General features: G+C 35.1%; 1 long non-coding RNA gene across 2 annotated transcripts in view; it reads left to right on the top strand.

The window, feature by feature from the left end:
- LOC135843351 (uncharacterized) overlaps nt 1-13,677 on the top strand; it is a 234,437-nt gene that overhangs the window by 150,287 nt on the left and 70,473 nt on the right. Inside the window, exons 4-5 of one of the 2 annotated variants that reach the window (XR_010558308.1) lie at nt 2,535-2,665; nt 9,597-9,639. This is a non-coding gene — a long non-coding RNA (uncharacterized LOC135843351). Of the gene's footprint in view, nt 1-2,534; nt 2,666-9,596; nt 9,928-13,677 lie in introns of those variants that run through there. The other variant, XR_010558307.1, reaches the window with a different exon arrangement.

Genomic DNA, 13,677 nt, shown 5'->3' with positions numbered 1-13,677 from the left:
AAGAAGTTGTGTGACCTGGGAAAATCAAAGAATTTGACCAAAAACCATGAGTTTTTACTTCTTGAATTATAAATTTTCGAAAGCAAAGCATTCTTTCTTTTTTTTTTTCTGATCAAAGTTCAAGTGTAAAAAAATTGACTTCTCCTTCCTACTCACATCAAAAACAATGTTGTGTTACTAGAATTCTAATCTAAACTGTCAGAAGGTCCCAATTTTTGCTGAAATATCAAAAAATGACCCATTTTTTACAAAAAATTCGGACTGTAATTTCTGATTTTTGCGAAAATTGGTTCTTTTGAACACATAAAAATTATGTACTAAAAAAAAATGAAGAATTGTGAATTTTCAGGAGCTTTCGCCCTCTCTTGACTCGGGCCTTATTCGTATTTTTATAAAATATTATAATTTCTGGAAAACTTGAAATACTAAAGCCATGAAAATCAGTTTTTTGCATCATCAAGAATTCAAAGAACGATGTTTTGTAATTGAATAAGAGCATCGTTTTCAAAAACTTCAAATTATTCAACATTTTTCCTTCCAACTCTCCCTTCCAAAATTTTTTCGAACTACATTTGCTTAGTTGTAGGTGGAAAAATCCGTGCGCGGAAGGGGGGGATCCGGGGTAAGAAGTTGGGAAAACCTGGCGAAAAAAGTTGGGAGAATTTCAGTCACACACACCCCCCCCTCCCAAGGCAAATCACTTCGTCACGCCTCTGAATACGCCTGTAAAAATCCTCAAAATCGAAAAACTTCTCCAGCATTCAATGTTTTTGTCTTCGATTATAATTTCAGGAATTGAAATTTTAAATTGAGTTTGGTTATTTAGGGATTTACATATTTCTGGGTTTTATAAATCGTGATAACATTTTTTCCATTTTGTGTAATGTAATTTGAGTGAGACTTTTAAATAACAACGCGTTACTCGGAGCACGAACGGTTGCGTTTTATTTTACACGGGGTTGTCGTGGAAGATGCTTTGCTCTCGCGCTCTAGTCCCATTTTCTCAATATTGCGGTTGAGTGTCTGGTTATACTATGCATTTATCGTACATATTGAAAAAAATTATTGCATGAAAATGGAGGGTGTTCCGAAAAGAAATTACCAATTTTTCATTCGACTGGAGTTTTCCCCCATCTTATGCATCAATTACTTGACATATCTTCAGAAAGAATGATTTTTTTCTTCTAAACAAATGGACGATGGCATATTTTAAAGTAGATGAATTTTGTGAGGATGAACCAAAGCCACATTTCGATTCTCATCTTCGAAATTAAAATTCCATAAATATTCGAAGAAAAAATTTCTAAAAAATATTGAAAATATCATACCCTCTGGTGAAAAAAAAACTCGTATAGTACATTTTTCCATAAGTATCCGATTAATTTAAATTTATCAGCTTAGTCATACTCATACCGAAGAATACTCGTCATCAGCCAACTTACCATGTCATTAAAACGTCTTTTAAAAAATCTCACCTTCTATTTTGATAATATTACCGTCGACAATAATTTGTACATTCGTATAGTTACGTTTTACCACCTCTGGGATAAGAAAAAAACGTGCCACTCTTGCAGCGAAATTGATATTACGCCAAAGATCAACGCGTTGCGTTGTCTGCGATGATTTTACTTGTATATTAAGGTAGGAGGTATTCTCTTTATAATACACGAATAAGTAAAACAAATATCGGCGACCGCGACCTCTGCAAAGAACATCAAAGAACGAAATTTTAGATATTTTTGCAAAATCTTATACGTATTTGTATGTGGCTGCGTCGTCGAAGAATTTAAATAATTTTTATGTTTCCTTTTTCCTCCGCGCACGAAAGAACAAAAAAAAAATCCACGGTGAGCTATTTTTTTTTATCTACGCTGAGATACGAGTATAATTTATAGAACCAGAGTGCCAATTCGTGAAACCCCTGCATGTCTGCAATTTCCTGTTCATCGTAGGTAGATCTACCTGCATTTAAAGGTTTATCGGTGAAAAGGACTTCCGTACATGAATATTCTGAATTTTTACCGCATATAGTGAATGAAATGCCAGATAGGTTACGTGCTTTTACTGCGATTATTTTTTTTCCATCGCCATTGTATACGTATAGGAGGATTTCGCGTACACCGATATGAGTTATGAATGAAATGAGAGGGTGTCTTCGATGTCTAGTGCTCTTGGGGGTGGATTTCAACGTATAGTACATATATTCATAGTAACTGTACATTTTAGTCGCGTATTTTTTTACTTCCTGTCACGTGTTTTTTCCGCTGTGCGATTATAATTAAACACGGATATTGCTCGGGGTAGGTCTAGGTACACGTAATCGAGAGAAAAGCCGAATCTAACAAATTGTCATCGGTTAATGATGAAAAAAAAGACTCGATTCAGAGGTTGTTTGGTGAGGAACATGCTGAGAGAATTCACTTTGTGCATCTACCGATACAGTACCTTACCTACCTACCCTTTGAATTTGTTTAGGCATTTTTCCTGTTCACGAGTTAAATGAACGTAACGAAGAATTCTTTTTATGTTTAAAGGTGTGACCGGTATCCTGGACGTGGACTTTTGGACATTACGGCTATACGAATATATATACGGACAATTCACCGAAGAAGACGGTTAAAAAGTCGAGGAATTAAAACGAAATCAGTGTAAAAGAATAGAACAGGTGAGTCGAAGCGTATCGAACCGTTGCAATAATTACAGTCAAGTTTACAAGATATTATAGAACATGGAAAAGACGGTATTGAACGGACGAAAAAATAGGCAACGTACGTTCGAGCGGACGATTTTTATTTTTTCAATGTTGCCTATGGCCCCGGTGTAGGTATACTTACTAGGAAAGATAGGTTGTTGAGGTGAGGTACATTACATACTTACCTATTTTTGTGGAAATTTTTTACCATATTAATCGGGGAATGGAGACGATGGCCGAGTTGTGGGCGTTTTTTAATTCGAACACGGATTGAATATTAAACAGAAGGGAAAATGTTGGCGATGAATTGCGTTTATAAAATGTAAAGTCGCCATCATGGTTTGCAGCGATTCTACATTATTATGTTGGGATTTCTTCATCATTTTATTGCGGTTTGAGCATACAAAGAAATTTTAATTTTTACATACACGTCATCTGTAGCCCATGGCCATGGTGTAGCCTAATTCACCATTTATGGTTAAAAATAGCTGTTATGATTGAATAAAGCGTTAGATTAGAAAAAGGGGGTCTGGGGGTCTGAAACTTTCCTGACGGAAGGTGCTCAAGGGTACCCAGTTACCCACCTTCCATGCAAATATCAACCCTGAAGCTCTCGGGGACAAATTCACCATTTTTGGTTAAAAATAGCTGTTGCGATTGAATAAAGCGTTAGATTAGAAAGGGGGGGTCTGGGGGTCTGAAACTTTCCTGACGGAAGGTGCTCAAGGGTACCCACCTTCCATGCAAATATCAACCCTGAAGCTCTCGAGGACAAATTCACCATACTTATCCACCTATACTTAATAGCTTATTACAAAATATTGCAATTTTGATGGAAAAAAGTGATGTTCTAGAAAATGATGATGTTACTTACCATATTCTTTGTGGGGGAGAGGCGGTGAGTAGGAGGGCATTGATCTCGTCTGTATTTTGACCGAAATTGGAAAGGGGGAGAGGGAGGAATTTATACTTTGAAATATGGAGATTCCAAAACGACGGTCATAAAAGTCATGAAAAAGTCATCATTTTTGCCCGAAACACACTTAAAAGTTTTTTAAAAGTCCCAAAAAATGAAAAAAAATCAAAAAATCAAAAATTTGTTCGAAAAATTAGAAAAATGAAAAAACTGAAATACCTACTTGCTTACAAATTGAAAAAAAATCCTCGCAGTCTCAAGTTATTTAATTGGGGAGGGGGGGGGTAACCTTCATGCCGTAAAAATATGAAAAATAGATCAAGAAAAGTCATGATTTTTTTGTCTGAGAGTTTTGTTAGACACCCTGGTTTTGTAATTTTGAACAATTTTTAAAAATGGAACTTTCTTGGGGGCCATTTGTATTCAGTTTTGGGGTTTCTGATTTTGCTTGGAATTTTTTTTGGCTCCTCGCATTAAAAAGAAGGAAAAAATCTAGGTTATTGGCCCCCAATGTGTTATGGGGATGGTGAGGTGGGGGGGGGGTCTGTTTATTTTCAGCAGTTAAAATTTCTCTTCAATAATATCCAGTTTAATGGTCTGAACATTCGATAGAGCTACAACTTTTAGATAATTATTTGTTTGGGGTGTTTCAAAAGTAATTGAGAGTAAGTTCGAGAATATTCGCTAAAAATTGAAAAAATTCTAAGTTGAGCTTTTTTTGATAGTTTAATTTTCAAAAGCTTATAAAATTTCGGAGCTGTATTATCAAGTAGGTATAAATTTTGAAAAAAAAATTCAGGAAGGATAAATTTTTATGAAATTTGTTTTCGTAATGAGATTCAAAAATTCAAAGTCCATGGAGGGGGAGGGGTTTACGGAGCTCCAAAAAAAGCCAAAATTTTGGTCAAGATGTAAAAAAATGTCAAATATTGTGTGACGTATGGTTTATTATTAAGGTTTTTTCGGGAGCGTTGAATACGGTTACCAGACTATTTTTTTTTAAAGGACCCTCTAACGTCTCCACTGGCTCTTTTAAATTTGATCATTTCTAGATTTGTTTGGGTTTTCAAGGGTTAATTCATCGAATTGAATTTTTTTTATCTGTAGTTGAGAAAAAAATTATAATTATTGAATTGATTTTTTATACCAATTTTGGCATTCAGACAATTTTTGGATTTTTTTTTTTTTGGAAAAGTATCTACCTAACAAGGAACCTCTCGTGGTGCCCGCCACCGATTTAAACAGGACTGCGATTTTTGGAAAGAGCATGGTCTAAAACTCCCATAACCAAGATTTCAGCTGCCCAAATTCATTTTTAGATTTTTGGTGAATGTTCAAAAATTCAGATTTGACTATTTCCAGTGATGAATATTATTTTTTAAGTACGATTTGATCAGTAAAAATGATCAAAATAAGTCCTGAAATTAATATCAACCCCCCTCCTCCCCCATCCATCCAAATTTTCATATTTTCCAACCATTCTGGAGCCTCCAGTCCGATTTTCAATTTGTCCAGGATTTTTTAAATTGCGCTGGAGGCTCCAAAATGGCTTGCGATAGAGAAATTTGTATTCGGGGGGGGGGGGGGGGGTCTGGATTAGATACAACGATTCGTGCAAATTTTGAACATTTCCTTGCGAACAGGAAACTTTCAATTTTTCTGAACATTTTAATCCTTGAAAAAAAATCTGGTCAAAAAACACTCTTGAGGTGACCACCCTGGAATTGACTCAAATGTGTCTCAACTCGTTAAGCAGGTCGAGTATAAGGCACAACTCGATTTTTAACTACCCGAGGTGATGATATTTACACCTTCTGAGGAAAATTCAAAATTCTGAAGAAATTGAAAATCGCGATGGAGGCTCCAGAATGGCTGGAAACGGTGAAATTTGGATTTTGGGGGTCAATATTAGTTCCAGGACTTATTTTGATCAATTTTATTGATCAAATACGTACTTCTACTTACAAAAAAAACAACTTAAATCACTGATCTTGATCAGTTTTGAATTTTCAAACGTTTGTCAAAAATCAAAAAATTAATTTGGGCAGCTTAAATTTTGGTTGTGAGGGGTTTTATACAACGCTCTTTCCAAAAATCGCAGTCGCATTCAAATCGGAGGACGACAACACCTCAAGAGGTTCTCAAAGGTTCAATTTTGGCATTTTTAGACAATTTTTTTTCAATTTTTTTTTTGAAAAATTATTCAAGTATTATTACTACCTAAAATAATTATGCCAGTTTTGGCATTTTCAAAATATTTTTTCAACAATTTTTTTTCTTAATTACAACCAAATAGGACCCCCTACGTACTTGAATTAATTTCTTATTTCAGTTTTGGTATTTCTAGACAATTTCATTTCTGAAAATTTTAATTCAAGTAAGTTTACTAATTTTCAAGTTGAAAATTACTTGGATTATTATTTTTTCAAATTCCTTCAGTTCTTTGATGGATTTGCGACGATAAAATTTCATCATTTCATAAAAAAAAATTTCCAATTTTTTGAAATTCGAATACATTTTTTATTCCTCTATTTTTTGGTGTTTTAAAACAATTTTTCTATGGTCAAATACTTATTTCTCGTTGAAAAATGAAATAAATCAATATTATTGGACGTCGCATGAATTGTTTTTCCACAATTCTATCAATTTTTATTTTTTTAAAATTTGGTTCATTTTTTTACCAAAATTTTTGACAATTCAAACAATTTTACTGCTCTTTATTGTAAATATTTTATTTTTAAAATGCAATAAGTAACAGGTATTTTATAAATTTAAAAAAAAACGAGTTTCATAAGCTCTAAGGAACAGTTCAATTTGCTCCAAGCCCCGATTTCAAAATGAATGTGGGCCTACCGTCACAGATTCATTCTTTGAGATTCAAAATGAAACAAAAAACGAATGTGATTCTACCCTCCTCCCTCCCTCTCTTCGTTTCATGAAAATGATAGTTCTCATTGTATGGTTTGAACTCCAGAGAGTTCAAAATCATTTAGATACCCTAATTTTAAAATGATTTCTCGCTCATATGTATGTACTTTGCACAGGAAGAAATGTGGAAGTTTGAATTTAACGATATCCATCGCTGCGGATAAACTGGGGCACACGTCGCACTATGGGCCAGGAGACCCCCTAAAACGCGCGTAATTCAATATTTTATCCCAGTATAGATATATATAAGAAAAAGTCATTGATCCTTATGTTTTTGAGGTCGTAGAATCCGAATTTGGCAAAAAAAAATTTCGTGGGGTGGGGGGGTGAGGCGTTAGAGGGGGGAGAAATGAAAAATTTGTGCATATCAACGTGCAATACATCGATATGTATGTTTTTGAGGTCGCAGAATCCGAATCTGATGATATTTTTTTCGTTTAGGTGGGGGGTGAGGCGTTGGAGGGGGAGAAATGAAAAATTTGAGCATATCAACGTTCGATACATCGATATGTATGTTTTTGAGGTCGTAGAATCCGAATTTGGTAATATTTTTTTGGTGGGGTGGAGGGGTGAAGCGTTAGAGGGGGGAGAAATGAAAATTGCTTTTTCCAGAATTAATTTTTCAAAGTGACCGTTTTTTACATGACGTTGATTTTCGTGTTTCTATGAAAATTATCGAATTCCGTCGAATTCCGCGTACTTTTTGACTTGGACAGGTTCAGTAGTATGTGCGGAATAGGAATGCATGATTTTTGGGTGCCCCCAGGTGCCCCGAGGTTTTTTGAACATATCAACGTTTGATACATCGAAATGCATGTTTTTGAGGTAGTACAATCCGAATTCGATTTTTTTTGGGTGGGGGGGTGTAGGGGGGATGAAGCATGTATTTGGAGGGAAGAGAAAAATTCACGTGTGTGCGTTTGGAGCGATTTTCATCAAAATTATGTATTTTTGAAAACTAAAAATATCAAAAAACCTCGGGGCACCTGGGGGCACCCAAAAATCATGCATTCCTATTCCGCACATACTACTGAACCTGTCCAAGTCAAAAAGTACGCGGAATTCGACGGAATTCGATAATTTTCATAGAAACACGAAAATCAACGTCATGTAAAAAACGGTCACTTTGAAAAATTAATTCTGGAAAAAGCAATTTTCATTTCTCCCTCCTCTAACGCTTCACCCCTCCACCCCACCAAAAAAATATTACCAAATTCGGATTCTACGACCTCAAAAACATACATATCGATGTATCGAACGTTGATATGCTCAAATTTTTCATTTCTCCCCCTCCAACGCCTCACCCCCCACATAAACGAAAAAAATATCATCAGATTCGGATTCTGCGACCTCAAAAACATACATATCGATGTATCGCATGTTGATATGCACAAATTTTTCATTTCTCCCCCCTCTAACGCCTCACCCCCCACCCCACGAAATTTTTTTTTGTCAAATTCGGATTCTACGACCTCAAAAACATAAGGATCAATGACTTTTTCTTATATATATCTATACTGGGATAAAATATTGAATTACGCGCGTTTTAGGGGGTCTCCTGGCCCACAGTGCGTCGTCGTCGTCGCGTCATAGGCACGCTGCTCTTTTTTTCACGAAGATTGAGAAGCAGAAGGGGAGGCGTTTGAAATCTAAAAATTAGTAATCGCGATAGTCACGCTAGAATTGGCATTTTTTCCCCGTTTATCGTTCCTATTATTAAAATGATATTCACCGCAGCCTCGTATTCGTATATACTGTAGAAGTGTAGAATAGCTCGAGCTCACACCACCATAATATTACGATATTTTCGTTTGTATGTACTCGTAGGCTTACCTACTTAATACGCACTTAAAACCACGAAAGCGTAGCGGATAAAAGTAATTTGTTATGAAGCAAAATTCTAGGCATTGAATGTTGACAAAATACCGCGAGTGTAGTCGGGTCGGACTGTCGGAGTCGGACTTCGAATCGGAAATTTATTCGAGCCTGTGGACAAATAAAAAATTGAGAAAAAAAACACCGCTCGCGACAACAGACGACTTTGCTGGCAATTCATTTGTCAAGTCATGCTAGTAAAATATGTATATTCGAAGCGAACATTTATTTAAAAAGGTTTTTTTCCTCTCCTATGGAGTAGATGTGGAAAAAAACGCCGCCGAATTAATATTCCATTTGGCCGATTAACGCGAATTTAATTAATTAAATCGTGTTTGAAGTTTGAAAAAAATTCGAATCGCTAACGAGCAACGAGACGAGGAGACGACAGTACTAAAAAAACGCGCCAAGATTTTGAATTGTAACGTATTTTACTAACACTAATTATACGAGCCGGCGAGCCGAACGTATATTGTCGCGAGTCTAATTTAAGCAGGCGTGGATTTAGTTAAGCTTGGTTTGGAGCAATAATGGTGATACTGTTTAATTTTTACGTATGTTCGTCAAGTCATTATAATGACTATGAGATTGAGATGAGTGGATCAGTGTGAGGGCGAGTGCTTGAAAAAATTCCCGGGAGACGAAGAGTATCATAGTTTCGAAATCATGCTTATTTTGTTCGTTTTTGAGAACTTTATACTTACTTACGTGTATCTTATCAAAAGGTACTGACTGAGAGGATTTTTTTCTTCGTAGAATTTCTCTCGCTATGGCTCATTAATCCTGTACGAGGCCACCAGAATACGACGCAATTTTGTGTTTCTCCATTTCCTACTTCTATTGAACCGGAAAAATTATAAATTCTCTAATTAAGGCATTTTATACTGATAAAGGTTTAAATTATACTTCAGTAGGTATAGGTATGTAAAGTAGGTAGAAATATTTTATTGCAGGTATCGAAGAAACTACGAAAAAACAAATGCTCTTATAAATTGTTTCATTTTTGGATACGTTTCATCTTAATTGAGACAATTTGAAATTGTGGGGTGATTTTTGAAAAATTTGACCATTGAAAAATTTTAAAAATTAGGATTACAATAATTTCAAACTGAAGTTCCTAATCTATTTTTTAAAAAATACATTATACATATTTATTTTCTTAAAGATTCATTTTCTCAATTTCAGGCACCCTGGCAACAAGAGAAAGACGTCGAGCTGTTCCAGGGAGGTATGTATGCACAATTCACTGTCTACTGTTTTGGAATCAGAAGTCATGCAGGCTTGAAGTTGAGAATTGAATCAAATCAACATTTAGTAAAACGCCTCATGGAAGTTTGAGGAATGAACGATTCAATGAACAAAGCTTTGGAATCAGAGCTTTGCAACACTGGATGTTGACCAGAGGACGACCTAGTATATTGTGATAGAAAGGTCCTCATCATTACTCTTGTTTTCTTGGTAAATGCTCTAAATCGCATATAATGAGAGAAAGCTGGTGTAAAATTGAGCAGTAAAATAATTCTACATAAAAGATTATTTTTAATAAGATGTTAAATAAGAAGTATATTTTTTTCAAAAATAATTATCATTAATTTTTCAATTTTTTTTTTTGAAAGAGTGATCCTTTAGTTGTCTGCTTCATTTTTGAAAAAACAGATTCTTTGCTAGTAAATTCCATTTTTTGGTTCAATTTTCAAAATTAATTTTGAAAATTAGAATTCTGTCCGGATTAATGGATAAGTACAAGTATCGAGTTCTATTTGGATTTTTTTTCACACTGGTGGGAGGGGAAGGGGAGAGGGATCACTAATAAAACCGATGCGAATTCGATGAAAACGAAACGGAGGGTAGGGGGACTTGAAATTCAAAATCAGTATTGTCTAATTGAAGCTTGAAAAGATCGAATTGAACTTTCATCTGTATAAAGCTCAACATTTTTATTGGTTCCCAAAATTTTTTAGAAAGTAAAAATTATTGGCTATGTATTTTTTGCATGTTTACTCGTATTTATGACTGATTGACTGAAAAAACAAAAAAGATTCATTGAAGAAAAATCAAGATAAGTGCTACTCCTCAATTTGGGAAACCCTTCTGTAATTCCTTTTTAGCTTCCGTAAATGCGATGGACAGTTGGACACAATATGACTCAAGCTATGTTGGACGGACAATACATGAAGATTTTCTTGGAAGTTGTACCACTTTCATTAGAAATATTCCATTTTCAATATTCTAACAAACTGGATCAATCAAACAGAATTTTCGCCATGAACTTGAAAAAAGTAGCTTGAAGAAACGCCTGCCGTAGAGGTCTGCTGGAATTCCCGTTTCCATAAACCTTCTATTTATTTTAAAAATAACGCAGGACTGTAAGAACATCAAAAAATCAATTTTTTTAAAATTGCATTTTTCTCAAAATATTATTTTTTTTCAAAATCTTGTTTTCTTGGAATTTTGAAAAAAGTCAACTTGAAAACTTTGAAGGCGTTCTAGTCTCATGCTCCATTTGGACATATTTGTATAAATTATTTAGAGGCCCAATGGCGCTCACTCTCCTCTCCCTCCCCCTTTCGTTCTCCTCCCTCCCAACCCCTCCCCCATTTTGGAAAATTAAAAAGTAAACCCATTAAAAAATTATTTTCAGGAATTTGTTTGATTTTTTTCAGCCACAGATGAAAACTGAATGAACAAACAAAACATGTTATTATGACTAGTTGCCTATCTGATGAATTGGAGGAGTTACATCAACTGTAGAAGTAGAAATCCACCAATTTTAAGAAATTCATTAGCAATAAGAAAATGTTGAAATCATTTAGGTTATGAGTAGTAAAGTGGACCAATAAAACATTATATTACGATAAATTGCCCATCTTCGAAATTGAAGGGGCGACGATAAGTTTGAAAATTAGGAATTTTTCAAAATTCAGGGCACCTCAAATTTCTAAGTGTTGAATACGATACAACTTCAGTTTTGCAGTTTTGAAGGTAAGTAGGCAATTTGTTATAACGATATTTTTAGTTCGTTCACTCGATTTTTTTTTTCATTAACTGAATTAAGAGAAATTTTGCTATATAAGTAAGTAGGGGGCTAAAATCAACCAATTTTTAAAAATTTTCCAAAACTGAGAAAATGGTTGGATCACTCAGTGGCGCAGCCAGGATTTTCTCAAGGAGGGGGCAAAACCAGATTTTTAGGCATGAAAAATCGAAATGAGGGGTAATTTTCTAGAAACCTATCGCGATGTGTGGTGATTTCATGAAAATGAAGGCAAAATTACTGCTCGAGCGAAAATTTGTAGAAAAAATTGATCTGAACAACAAAAAAACGTCCATTTTTGCATGTTTTCTTTCAAATTTTCGCTCGCAAGGGGAGGGCATGGCCCCCTTCGCCCCCCTTGGCTACGCCATTGGGATCACTTAAATTATGACCTTGACTGATAATACTTGAATGGATTAACGAAAAATACTGTCATGATGAATTACCCATCCTTGAAATTAAAGACCGAACATTAATTGAAAATTTTGGAATCTTCAAAATTGAGGGGAGTCCAAATTTAAAAATATTGAATCAAGATTTCTGATTTCCCCTTCAATTTTGATGATAGGCAATTTTTCATAGCAACCTTTTTGTTCGTTCACTCGAGTACTATCGATTCAGGCCATCGTTCAAATAACCCAAATGTTTTTGAATTTTTGGCAAATTTTTATTCTTCAAAATCTGTAAAATTTTTATTTTGTTGAGCACAACTCCGTCAACTAACGAGATAGGCAACTCATTATTTCTGTTCGTCTACTCCAGTTCTACATTTTTAAGTACAGTGGTTTAATTAATATTTCAATAGTTTCAGACCATTCAAAAGGAAGTCTCCTTAAACCCCCTTCCCCACTCTTCAGCAGTATGGATATTTTTACACGGCTTCTGTATTCGAGTTGTGAAGTTTATTTTTTCAAAAATTGAAAGCCTGTAAGGAGTATTTACTTTCTTGACCGGAAAAATTGATAGCAAAAGACTTTCGGTTTTTAGGGCCTCAAATTTAGAAAAAAGATTCTAAAATCAGTATGTAAAAATTGGTATAATTTTTTTGGATTTTTTTTCAAAAATCTCATATTCCAACTTCTAATTTAAAATTTGAAGCGATTTGGTGGTGCCATTCATTTTTGGACCTCCTGAGGGAGGAATGGAGGGGGAGGATGCCAAAATCAAGTGAAATTTTTTGTAAAAATTATTTTTTTCTTAACTGCATTTCATTTTTTAACTCCGAATTCGGAATTTGAATAAATTTGATTCCACAAAGAGACAGATATGCACCAAAAACTATATTTTTGAGCTTCCTCTCTGGACTTTTCAAAAATACGGTGCGAGGGAGTGGGGGGGGGTGAGGCAAATAGTTCAATTCAGAAAAGCCCCCTAGTGTCATATGGAATTACTGGCTCAATGAGAACAAAATATTTTCAAAATTGAAGAAGTTGATATCGAAGGGATACGGGACGCCTCTTTGAACCCCCCCCCCCCTTTTGGCCAATGACCCCTAACTGAAATTTTGAAAATCTGTGAAAATGTTGCCCTTTTTTAAAAATTTTAAAAATGAGTTTTTTTCTTTGAAATTGGCAGAAGTTTTAAGTTTTTAAAATTTTTGATCAAGGAATTAAGAAATAATAAGTTCATATCTACCTACTCGTATTGAAATTTTTGTTGTTTCAAATTTTTGAAGATGTGCTGTCTGTCCTAGTGTTCTGGTGGATCTATAGGGTCACAGAGAAGGCACTATAACTTTCAGTGACCTAGAATTCAATTCAGTATCAAGGTGTAAGGGTCTCAAAATTTTGAGACAGGCTGAGTAGAAAGGCAAAAGGGTGAGAAAGTTGGACTCTTGCAAATCATTGAACTATATTGCCAAAATGGCGCCAAATTTTTTCATTATTTTTCAATTTTGAAAGTTGATCTCAATTTCAAACAGATTTTTCCAAATCTTTTGCCTACACTCATGTTCTCCACAACAAGCCAGGTTCAATCCACCAATCCTCAAGATAGCCTAGCACTGGCGCAATATACCATACAGATACTACTGCACTGTATATTTCCCCTGTTCGCTTGAAAAATTCCCCTCCATTCCCCTCCTGTACGTATCGGCCTGGTACCCCTGCGCCTTACTCCGCGCTGCCCACCGATACGCTCACAAACACACAGAGAAATCCCGGTACAAATCACGAATCACAGAGGGCGATATTGTACACGTACACGGTACAACACACACGGAACGATACCGCG

This window comes from Planococcus citri, chromosome 4 (assembly GCF_950023065.1).
Source record: "Planococcus citri chromosome 4, ihPlaCitr1.1, whole genome shotgun sequence".
Taxonomy (NCBI): Eukaryota; Metazoa; Arthropoda; class Insecta; order Hemiptera; family Pseudococcidae; genus Planococcus; species Planococcus citri.
This window is presented reverse-complemented; position numbering and strand designations above follow the sequence as displayed.